The 12,001-nt window shown below is 45.7% G+C and overlaps 1 protein-coding gene and 1 long non-coding RNA gene across 8 annotated transcripts in view; both read right to left on the bottom strand.

The window, feature by feature from the left end:
• LOC109303782 overlaps positions 1-1,177 on the bottom strand; it is a 9,165-nt gene extending 7,988 nt beyond the window's left edge. Inside the window, exon 1 of the long non-coding RNA XR_002099221.1 lies at positions 1,096-1,177. This is a non-coding gene — a long non-coding RNA (uncharacterized LOC109303782). The remainder of the gene's footprint in view (positions 1-1,095) is intronic.
• The window catches only part of LIMCH1 (LIM and calponin homology domains 1), a 344,316-nt gene that overhangs the window by 287,181 nt on the left and 45,134 nt on the right, over positions 1-12,001 (bottom strand). The window lies entirely within an intron of this gene.

Raw genomic sequence — 12,001 nt, 5'->3', positions numbered from 1 at the left:
CCCCCCCCCCCCCCCCCCCCCCCCCCCCATCTCTCTTTGCAAAAGTAAGTTCTCTTCCCTACTTGTTCCCTTGAGAGTTGCTGCCTATTTCAGTCACCTGCACTTCTTCATGGTAGTACCTCCTCTTCCCAGCTTCTCTTCTGAAGTAGAGTTTTCTGCTCTTTGCTCTCCCTCATCTCCTACAGGAAACAGGCATTCCCATTTTTGTAAGCCCTCTTCTCACTCTTTCCTGTCAGGAACCCAGAGGGTGGTCCCTTGTTCCCACTCAGTGAATAGGTCCACACAAGCAAGGGCATGCCTGGTAGTGTGCCCCTTAAATCTACTGATTCTAGAACTAAGAGATTCCTTCACAGTGAGAGACATGAACTAATACACAGGGTAGTGTTTGAAGCCAATTTGCTTAACTTTGATACAATTACAGATAGGAAAGATATATTCTATTGTGAACTCTGAAAAAGGAACATTCTTCTTAATGTAGGTTTTAAGGTTTTCCTTATCCTCTCTCAGCCTCTTAAATGCACAGTTTAAATGTGAATGCATTGATTTGTTCCCATTAACTCTTCATAACCCAGGCCTGGGCACATTTCCTGAATTAAACTATAAAGGCACAAGCCAATATGCAGCATAACGAACTTCAAAATTATCATGCGGGGCAACAAGCACTTACAGAATTATATTAATTATAGATGGCTTAATGCTGCCTTTACAGGATATAGGCCTGAAAGGGGCTACTCCAGCCATAAAGTCCAGTCCCCAGACTGAGGAAGGGTGTCATTCTGATATAACCTTTTCAGGGTAGTATGTTCTCTGGCATTGTACTTGTAAAAGTCTTTATTGCCAATTTCAACAAAGAAAGCTGTCCTGTACCTTAAAGTAGATCAAACTGCAATCAAAATTAATTTGTCCCCATCCCAACATTTTTACATTTTAGAAGGAAAAAACTGAAGAATTTGTTTCACAATTTCATGACAGTGGAATCTTTACATGTTGAATAGAAACCATAAGCGCATCTCCTTTGAAGCAAATGTTTTGCTCAACAAATTAAAATTCAGCATTGGTTAGTGTAACAGGGTGGCCTCCTTGTCAGGTCTCCACCAACCCTGCTCCAGGGGTAACTGCCCACTTCGCTGTCCTGCCATGCCTTGATGGAAAAATATGTGAGCTGTTACTAAGGCAGGAGGCTACCCTCCTGACAAGGGCCTAATATCCGCTCTGACTTCCCTTCCATGGGTCCCATGCCTTGCAGATGTTACTGTGTGTGTGTTACTTCTCCAGCCTACAGCTGGAGCAAAGTGGGCACACAAATATAGCTCTTTTCTCGACAGCCCCAAAAGGCCACACACGTCAACCCTCTCTCATTGGGGTCTCACTCACTCCGCTGGCTCTCACCCAGCCTCTTTCATACTGCCCTCTCTCAGGGCCACACTCATCCTGCCCAGCCTCACCCTGCTGCAGGCTTACCTCTTCTCACCTTGGTCAGCCCCGGTGCAGTCTGTTGGGTGTCTCCCACTACCCCTACCGGAGCGTTGACTGACTGATTCTACAACTATAGGCCTATTTTGTTCCTGGCCCCTTGCCGGGCCACTAGACTTCCACTGGGTCTCCTCAGTTGCCCACACTCATGGGGCTGCTCTAATCGTTGCTCCTCTCACTCAGGGTCTCTCTAATCATCACCCCCAGGCTCTACCCTGCCGTCTCGGCACAGCCCCAGGTCCCTCCTCTGGCCTGAGCTCTGCCTCAGGGCTCCTTAACAGATGCAAAGCTAACAGAAAATCATGACAGTTGTATATTTCAAGGATGAGAATCACCCAGATTCTCAGACAGACTGTTTTCCTCATTTTGACACACATACCTGACATAAACCATGCAAGCATGACCAAAATGTTTGTAGTCAGAAGAATCCAGCGCAAGGTAGCTGCACTTTATTATCTTTGTTCTGCTGACTGCACCTTTTAATTTCTAAGGGCAACCACTTTATGACCAATTCAGTGCAGATGACAGGGGAAACACACACAGAACCACATACCAAACCACGCTCTCACCCACCCGGCTCAAAGATGCCATGTTTGTTCTTCCTTTAAATCTAAAAGCAAAACACCAATCAGCTGAAAATATCAGTTTTCAAAGTCAAAAGAAATATAAGTCAGACACCAGGAAACACAACCACATCAGTATAACTTGCCATTTTTTCACCTTCGGCAACACTATTTTCTAATAATGTCCCAAAATAAATGTTGAGGGTGCCAAACCCACATGGGAACTGGATCCTCTAAGTAAAATAGAAGCTCCAAAGCTTAAGGGATAGTAGGAAATCAACTTCACTGGCTTAGCAGCACAGCATAGTCTCAAAATGGTAATTCTCTGATGCTGACAATGAAGAAGCCAGAACTATCATGCAAACATCCAGAGGAAAATATCCCAAAGAGGCCTCTTAGGATAAGTTCTCTCTCTCTCTCTACATTTCACTGCTTGTAAAGTTCTTCCTGACCCTAGTCATTTTAAGCCCAAGATCCAAACAGCAGTTCAAAAGGCGAAAACAAACAGCTGCCAATAACAAACTAACACCAACCAAAAATGTTCAAGATTTAAATAACACACAATCTTTACTAACTGCTTACAAAACGGTTGTTGGAAGAAAAGTGCATAAATCTTTGTCACTGAGGATTAAGAACACATACTCCAACATCTGATCTGTATGCCAAGTTACTGTGGAATATAAAGTGACAGAAAGTGGGAATGAGCTTCCCTATGCTAACTTCAGTGATAATTATGCTAAAGCATCTCTGTAGTTTGGGCGCTACTAAGGAGAAAATAATAAGGATGCATATTCACTGGAAAAAAAAAAAGGAGAGAAAAAGATTAGGCCAGATCCAACTCCATCCATTTAGGCGCCTAAGTAAGTTAAGGTCCCCAAGTCGGATCCTATTCCACCCTGAAAAACTGTTACTACAGAAAGTGGGAGGGTCCTTGTCCTCTTCTTCCTCCTTGCTGCTTTTCTGAGATGCAAGTCTTAAGGATACAATGGAGATTGTTACAAAAAGTAGATGCACTAAATGAGTTTTCAAGAACTCTAGCAGGGTGAAATACAATCTGGCCCATTATTCTTTGAAGGCACCTCATCATAAAAGGAACCGCTATCCAGCTGGATGACAAGGTAGGTTGCTTTGCAGAGCAGACAAAACTTTAAATAGGCTCCTTTTATGCTCTGCATTCACATTATGTACAATGATCTTGCCCTCACCAGTAATTTCTAAATGGCAACTGTTTTTTGAACCAGGTAACACTGCTTAGAACCAGCATAAGCCTGCATGCCACATTCTCACTCTCCCCACTCCTCCCTCTACCCCCCAAATTATGCATTAGGGGTAGCTGAAAACTAGACCATGATGTACAGAAGGCAAAAGTTATTTGTACTTGTAAAGCCCTATGTTCCCTATGTTCAAATAGGCTCCTATAGATAGCGGTTTCCCCTTGGACCTAACTGAGACCTTCACCCCTACAGCAAGCTTCCAGCTAGAAATTGGTAAAAAAGAGGTCTTAGCTCAGCTGAAAGCAGAATTCTATCTTGCAAATGAAAATTAACTGTGCCAATTATAGCAACAGCTGAAACAGAATCCAGCTGAATCCATTGTTAGCTGCATTGATTCCACAGTGTTAGAATGATTTTTATTTACTCCTTTTGACCAAAAAAGCAAGTGTACAGATCTCTAACTAAGCACAGGGACTTGATCTTCTATTAAACTGGTTCCATGTTTGCATCCAACCTCTAAGAAAAAAATCCCTATTAAGTATGAGTCAAATCTGGAAGGAAAAGATTCACGGTTTAAAATCTAGAAAACAAAAGAATTGTGTTAGAAAATTCAAACTATCACAAACATGTACCTTTTGAAAAAAAGTCTGTCTTCTGATACTGTTGTTAAACAGTATACACCACCAACCGCTAGAAAAAATAACTCTATTGAGAGTACACAGCAATTAAATCCCTTTCCACTATTGTTTAGGCCTGCTAGGACTTCAGATTAAAAAAGAAACAGCTATGTTGCAGTTTCCTTTCCTAGGTGTAGGAATTGTTTCTCCCATCAGAATAGAAATTTGTGGGAGGATCTTTTAAATTCAATCACTAATGTAATATTTTCCTGGCTTATGTGGATCGTCTGATGTCACTGTGTAGCCAGCTGCTTATTCCTTTTCAAAAGCAGCAAATTGTTCATTTACTACACTACCATGAAGTTACATGAAGTGCAAAAGATTGCTTTAAAATCCCAGTAACATGTAAATGCAGCAAGAATACAAGAGATATGGCTTACATGACTCTGACATCCAAGTCACACACCACTGCTACAGATGGACAGGCAAACTAAATCAGCTGAGGCAGAAAGCAGGATAAGCCTCCTAGCTACTATACCATCAGCTTAAGAAATAAACACGCACACACTAAAGCTCAAATACAGAAGAACATTACATACAGAATTTACGTACATAGTCATTTAAGCACTCTGTTTACTAAATAATGTACAAATTTCGAGAAAGGGGGGTTGGAAAAAGCTTTCAGTCCCTAGCTCGCAAAGCAGTACATCTATTCACCAATGTCAACTCTCACAAAATGGCGATTAAAAAAGCAAGCCCAAACCATGCCAACTTCTTAGTGATTTCTGACATTTTAAATGCATACCATATTTACTCTATTAAAAAATGAGGGTTTTTCTTCATCTAATGTGGGGAGGAGGCCCCTTGTCTTAGAACTAAGCAAGACAGGAGTGGGCAATTATTTTGGGTGGAGGGCTGCTTACTCAGTTTTGGCAGGCTATGGAGGGCCGCATGGGTAGCCCCGCCTCTTGACAGGTGCCCCACCCCCTGGTAACCATCTTGGAACCAGTGTCCCAATGTCTTGGGACCCACATCCCAGGGCCAGCACCGGTGGGGCCCAGAGAGGAGCACAGGCTGGCAGGGATCTGTGGAGCCCAGCTAGGCTGCACCAGCAGGGAGAGGGGAGAGCTGACCCGGTTACATAGAGCCCCTGCCGGCTGGGACCCTATACCCCTGCCGGTGCTGGCCCCAGAGCACTGGTGCAGGTCCAGTGCTCCCACTGGCTCCCCACCCACTCACACCCAGTGCCCCCAGCCCCATGTACAGGCAGGGGGCAGCGCACAGCCCTGGCCCCCTGCTTGCCAGCAGGGAAGAAGCTGTGCTGAGCACAGGGAAAAGCAGCCCCTCATCCACCCCATGGCTCGCACTCCCTGCTGCAGGCACTCGCAGCCTGCACAGGGCTGTTCAGAGCAGGCACAGGCAGCCTCATGAGGGCTGCGAGCAGCTGAAGCGCAAGGCACAGGCCACACAGCGAGTGAGGGGCCACTCTTCCCTGAGCTCAGCACCAGCTTGTAACCTGCCCCCACTGCCAACCTGGCAGTGGGGCCGGGTCACAAAGTAGTGCTGAGTGTGGGGGGGAAGCAGCCCCTCACCCACCCCATGCCCAGTGTCCCATGCTGCAGCCGGCCTGGGGCTGCCTGTGCCTGCTCCGGACAGCCCCGCGCAGGCTGCAAGCACCTGCAGCAGGGAGCGCTAGCCATGCGGTGGGCAAGGGGCTGCTTTCCTCCATGCAGAGGAGCCCAGGGAAAAGCTGAGCACGGGGGGAAAAGCGGCCCCTCCCCCGCCCCATGGCTGGCACTCCCTGCTGCAGGTGCTCACAGCCTACACGGGGCTGTCTGGAGCAGGCACAGGCAGCCCCATGTGGGCTGCAAGCAGCTGCAGCACAGGGCGCCGGCCATGGGGCAGGGAAGGGGCCGCTCCCCCCCCACGCTCCTTCCCTGCCTGGGGTCCCCCTCGCCCTTTCCCCCCCCCGCACTTACCTGTGGTTCTGGCGCGGGGCAGCCATGTGCTCCCAGCCCAGAAACCCCAGGCTGGGCTTCCGGCTGCGGGGGTGGGGCAAGGCGAAAGAAGGGGGACTGGGAACCCAAGGTTGTGGGGGGGCTGAAGCAGCATGGAGTGAGCAAAAAGAGGAGGGATGGGGGGCAGGGTCGGCAGGTGGCAAGCTGCCTGCCTGCCCCACTACTGCTTGCCCCGCTACTGCCTGCCCTCTGCTTCTCCTACCATGTGCCCCCTACTGCCTCCCTCACTGTCTATCCCATTACTGCCCCTCTCAATCACCTCTCCCCCCCACCACCCCACCTGCAGTAGTGGGGAGATACATTTAAGATGATTCTCCACTAATTACATTTGATAGATGGAAAATTATTTTTTAAATATATAATTTTCCCTAAATAAAATTTAATTATTGTGGGATCATCTTAAATTCAGGGCCATCTTGTAGTCAGGTAAATATGGTAGATGTTAAAACAAGAAAATGCTTAGCCTTTCCCTGCATTCAGATTTGGTCAAAATGTTATGACCGAGTACATCATATATGTATTGAACCCTTGCCCCAGCAGGTAGGATGATTCAAAAAAACAAAATTTGCAGTCACCAAGATCTTTATCAAGGAATGGCTTTCCAAGCAAGTAAAATGGCACAGACAGCATGGAACAGAATTTTCTCACTTGGAGACTCAAGTCAGTCTTACGAGCCTTGTATGTGGGGTCAAATGTAAAATACAACCTCTGCCCTTTGTCTCAACCAGTTCCTCCTCTAGCTCTCTGAGGATCCAGGTCAAGTGGAAGGAAAACTGCTGAAGACATCTAGCAATTCCTAACTTGGAAGCATTAATAGTTGTTTTACTGGAGGGAAGACGACAGCATCATCTAGGAATAGAGATATAAAGGGATAGGAGCAGAGCAGATATTCCCACGTGTTGCTGTGGTTCTGGTCCTCCTTGGTCTAGCACATAGCCTTCCCAAAGATGTGCCCAAGACCTAGCTTCTTTATACAGCAACAAGGAAAAGGGTTTTGAAATACTGGAAGCTATGCTTCTCCCTGATGGATTCTCCCTCCCTCCAAAACATGACATCTTCCAGGTCTTGGTTTCCAACTGGCTTGTACATTCCCCATGACTGCACAGCACACCTGCTCCTTCCTCACAACCAACAGGATCCAATGCTGCACTCAGGTCTGCTGAACAGGAACCAAAGCTGCACCCCAGCCAAAAGCCTCACTAAATTGTTGCTTCCCTTCCACTTCATGGCAAATAAAAATTATAGGAAAACCAGCAGGTGTGTTCTCCAGATACAGTGTTGCAAAGGAAAAAGCTACTTCAGCTGGCTGGCTGTTGCAGAACACCCCAAAGCTGGGAAATCTGCACGTGCTTCCAAATTTGTTGAATTACAAGTTTGTTTTTTAAATATAGCAACAAATTGTACATTTCAAATAATGGTTATTGTTTTAACAAAAAAGGCTAAACCTGAATCCAGAGACCAGTTATCACTGAATTACAAAAACACTTCAACTCAAGTTAAAATAGATGTGTGTTTTTTCAATGCTCATTTTTTTAACTGACACAATACAATCAGAAACTCTATCCAAACAACCCAGTCCCAGAACATGTAAGAGCTTAGAGACCTGAAGATATGCTGCACATTGGGACATATGCAAAACCAAGATATTTCATAAACCCTTTCACTGTTTACACAGTTGGTAATCATTTGCTGCATATTACTTTAACAGGAAGGGTATTTTTTGAAAATGAAGTGGATACCAGATGCTTTAATTGACAAAAGAATAAAATCCCTGAATAACTAAAGGAGCCAGAGTCATACTGAAAAAAAATGTACAAAAACCCAAATGAACCATGTGTGAAGAGTAACTCCAATGAAACTATAAAATGATGCTCCCTTGTTCCTGAACACAAATGCAATAGTTATATCCTTTGTGTGGGACTAGTGCTTATTCTGGGCCCCTTTTCTCCTCATCCATAGATAGAGTTTCTACTCTTAAAAACAGCTAAGAATTTCCACTCCAGCACTCAGTTCATGCTGTGTCTTCATGCCATGAAGTTCTCTGCAGATGCTGTTATAAAACATAGCAAGTAGCTAAGCCAATCAATCACCTGAAACTTCTGCAGTACTTTCAGTAGTTTGGAAAAGTTAAATATTGTGGACCAGGGGTCATCAACCAGGGGTACATGTACATCCAGGGGTACTTGGGAAGGCCCTAGGGGGTACACACCAGCAGGTGGGGATGGAGTGCCACCACCCTACATTGCCACCTCCCAGGAGCAGAGCTGGGGTGGAGCAAGGGCAGTGGCACTCCTCTGCAGGCCACACAAGCACTGCCCACCTGGCTGGATGCAGGGAGGGAAGCTCGCACACAGCAGCTGCCGCCACCACCCCTCCACATCCAGCTGCACACCCCCTCCCCCGCAGCCAGCCGCTGGGGGTACACTTATTAAAAAAAGGTTGAAAACTCCTGTCATGAACCAAAATTCTGTCTGGAATTACTCAAGGATTGATTTGCTCCCTGAAAACTACTTAGTTAGGATATCACCTCACATCATTTCAAAGCCAACTCACATTTGGCATTGTCTACATACATTCCACATAGGAGGCAAGAACCCCCAGATTTTTTAAGATGAATATATTCCAAAGGTTAACAGCAATACGATATATGACCTGCAGTCTACTTTAACATGAAACCTGCACATACAACAGGAAAGCAAGGTCTATGTATGTCAGGGATGTAAATATTGTTTAAAAAATTATGTTTAACTTCCTCTAATTATAGGTTAATCCTTCAACCGATATAAACACATACGTAGTCCCAGCCAGGGAGTGAGGAACACTGGGTTTGCACCTGCCCTGCCCCATGCCACTGTGGAGAAGGGGCAGCAGCCACCCGCCTGGAGCAGCGCAGGGAGCCCAGGGCCACACACAGACCCTGCTGGACACAGCTGCTGCTGGGAGCTGTTCCCCAGGGCCTTGATAGGGGAGGAAGGAGGTGGCAACACACCCCACCAAACACAGTCCACATGAACCTGCGGATGGCAGCAGGCAAGGGGCTCTCAGCCCACTGTAGCTGTGGGCATGCTGGGAGAGAGGGAGCAGACTAGCTATGGGTGCTATTGCCCATCCCTGCTTCCTCCTCACTCCTTCCTCCCATGCTCCTAGCTGCCCTGCCCTGCCATCTTCTGTTCCTGAGGCACCACACCACTTCCCTTCCCTGTCAGACTGTACCCCACACTAAACATTAACCACTAATGCATTACCAGTATAAATATACTTCTCATTTAAACGCTTAATCTTTCACATCCCTAATGTATGTAACTTATGCCTTCACTTCATCACCAAATCTAAACAATGCATCCTATCTTTTACTGCACCTTTTTTATTACAGAAGTTCCCACACATGCCTACCTTTCCCGTTTGGGGCTTCTGTAATTAATGCACCATTACAAGATTCACTTTTTAGTAACACAGTGCTTTGGAGTCAACTGGACGCTGCTCGCGTGTTGGAAGGCAGTAGGGTTGCTATGGTACTGGCCTGTGTTTGTCAGATTCCAGAATTTCAGTATCCCCTCTAATTCCCTTCCACCTCACCCAATATAGTATTACCAGCTTTTATGGGAAACATGGCATGCTACATTGTGCAGCAAGATACAGGCATAAAGTGGTCAGAAAATGATATAATGGGAAAAAGGCATGTTTCCCATTAGTTTCGTACGAAGTTGGTACGCCAGGAAGCAGCAAACTGCCTTGCTTTCTATGACCCATATTCAGCACTGGCACACATACAGGCAAATCCCATTGCACTAAGTCATGTAACCATGCCTTAGTGACTTCTTACCAGGGAGGGAGAAACAAAGGAGAAAGAATTAAACTAAATATCCCTTCCCCCCATGTTAGCTTCTTTTCTGCTGCACTTCATTCCTGCTTTATCAAAATTTGATGCGACAACTGTTTTCATATCTGTTTGAATGTCAAGAGGCACCCATTTACTTTTTCTGCTCATTTATACAGGCAATTTAGCTTTTAATTTCATCTGTAACTTTCACCACTTGAAATCACTGCTGATCTTGACCCCAACACTTCTAGGGAAGTCTCTCCTACTTGCTTCAGGCCATAGTCAGCTGAAATTTGGCACTTAATCCAGTCACATCTAAGGCACTTACATAAATAAATATATATTCTCAAGTAGTTTAATATTGCCTCTTTTCCAGCTTCCAACTTTCCCATTATTCAAAATCTCTCCCATAAAAAAACTGACTTGTCTCCTCAGTTAATTTTCAGATTTTAAAAACATCATTCAGATTTTCAGATAGACCCTGCCAAGTACCAAAGTACAATGGTGGTTTTCAGAACATGTGTAAAACAGTTACTTGTGTGCTTAAATGATTACAGGATCCATCCTTAAGTTTTCCACCAACCTAGCAAAGTTTCTCAATGTCACCAGTTCATGGGAGAATTTTCTCATCTTGTTCTAAAGCAGCAGATCCCAAACTGTGGGTCACAACATCTATGGATGGGAACGCAGGGGTGGAGGGCTGTGGGTTGGAAGTGAGGGGTCATGCTAAAGAAATGGGGCCATAATTGGGGTCATGCTGAGGAAAAGATTTGGGAAGCACTGTTTTAGAGTATCAAAAAGAAGTTGTGATAGACACATCTGGACTTTCAAAGAAGATCCAAAATCAAAAGGTGCAGACTCTGCTTTGAGTCTGCACCTTAAATACTACAGATTCCAAATCTGTCCCATCGCTAATCCTGAAACTCACTGGCAATGTGCAGGGGGTGCATGCGGGTGCACATGAGATTGGCAGCGCACCCACTGAAAGAAGCACTGCCGACACTGCCAGTGGTGCCTGCCGGCAGTCACCACTCGCCAACCCCCTCCCTTGCCACCGACACTGCTGATGGCATCTGCGGACAGTTGCTGATCACTGCTGGCAGCATCTGCAGGTGGTTGCCGACCGCCCATCAGCGTTCACCACACCACCTCCCACCGCTGACACCATGGCTGCCTGCAGGAGCTCCCTGCTCACTGTCACCATGCCCCTGCTGCTGCCACCACCACAGCCACTTGTGGGCAGTCGCCATTCCCCCCAGCCTCCAGGGGCATGCATCATTCATGCTGAAACTGTTGGACTATCGACAGTGACAACTAATGAAACCTCACCACTGGACATTTATTCTTACTCTCCCCACACCTAACATTGTTAATGACACGTTAGACTAACATGATGTCTTGTACTGGCTCAAACTGTTTCCAATAGCTCTACCCACCTCACAATAAACTTCTTGGAGTATCTGCTGCAATGCATCAGACTTGCTGGGAAATGGTAAAACAAGAACCTAAGCATTCAGGGTTTTCCAAGAGGCCACAGAGAAAGTCTTTTAGCATTAGTATTAGGATTGTGTAATGAGGAAACACCAACTGTAACAGCCAAACAGAAATTCATATTGAAAGTAGAGACAAACAAAACTCTTTGTCAGAGGTGTGGTTTTTCTGGAAAATTTTCCAATACCTTAAATAGAACACGATCTGATTTAGCATGTTTATTTGACTTATATTTAGTAAGCAAAACTAAAAAATACCCCCATGTTAATTTTATATCCCAACAGTCACAAGTATTTGAACTGAAATATTTGATTAGGAAAACAATTAAATACAGCACACGTAAAATTCAGAGTTTTATGTGGAAATAAATTATTTTTATTGGAATGCTTGTAAAAATGTAAAGACAATACACAATAGCATGTACTTCCCTTACACTGTTTGCTTAAATTTAAGGAAAAAAATGAAGGCACTGAAAACTCCTGACACTCATTTTAGCACACTCAAAGAACTGCATGATATGCCATGGCTGTACACACCAGGGGTGGGCAAAATATGGCCCACAAGGCCACTCTATCCGGCCCACAGGGCTTTAAAAAAATGTAGAAAATGAATATTTCTCTGCCCTTGGTTCCTGTCAAAAGTGAGAGGAACCAAGGGCAGTAGGACCCAGGGGAAGCCCAGCAGGCTCCAACAATAGCGGGCCCATCTGGCTCCTCGCTCCCTCAGCCGGAAGCCCATGCCAGGGCTTCTGGCCTGGGAGCATGTGGCTGCCCCGTGCCGGAACCGCAGGTGGGGGTGGGGGGGG

The sequence above is a fragment of the Gavialis gangeticus genome, unplaced genomic scaffold (genome assembly GCF_001723915.1).
Source record: "Gavialis gangeticus isolate Ggan-Ray unplaced genomic scaffold, GavGan_comp1, whole genome shotgun sequence".
In the NCBI taxonomy this organism is placed as follows: Eukaryota; Metazoa; Chordata; order Crocodylia; family Gavialidae; genus Gavialis; species Gavialis gangeticus.
The sequence above is the reverse complement of the archived record's forward strand: the minus strand, read 5'-3'. Positions and strand labels throughout refer to the sequence as shown.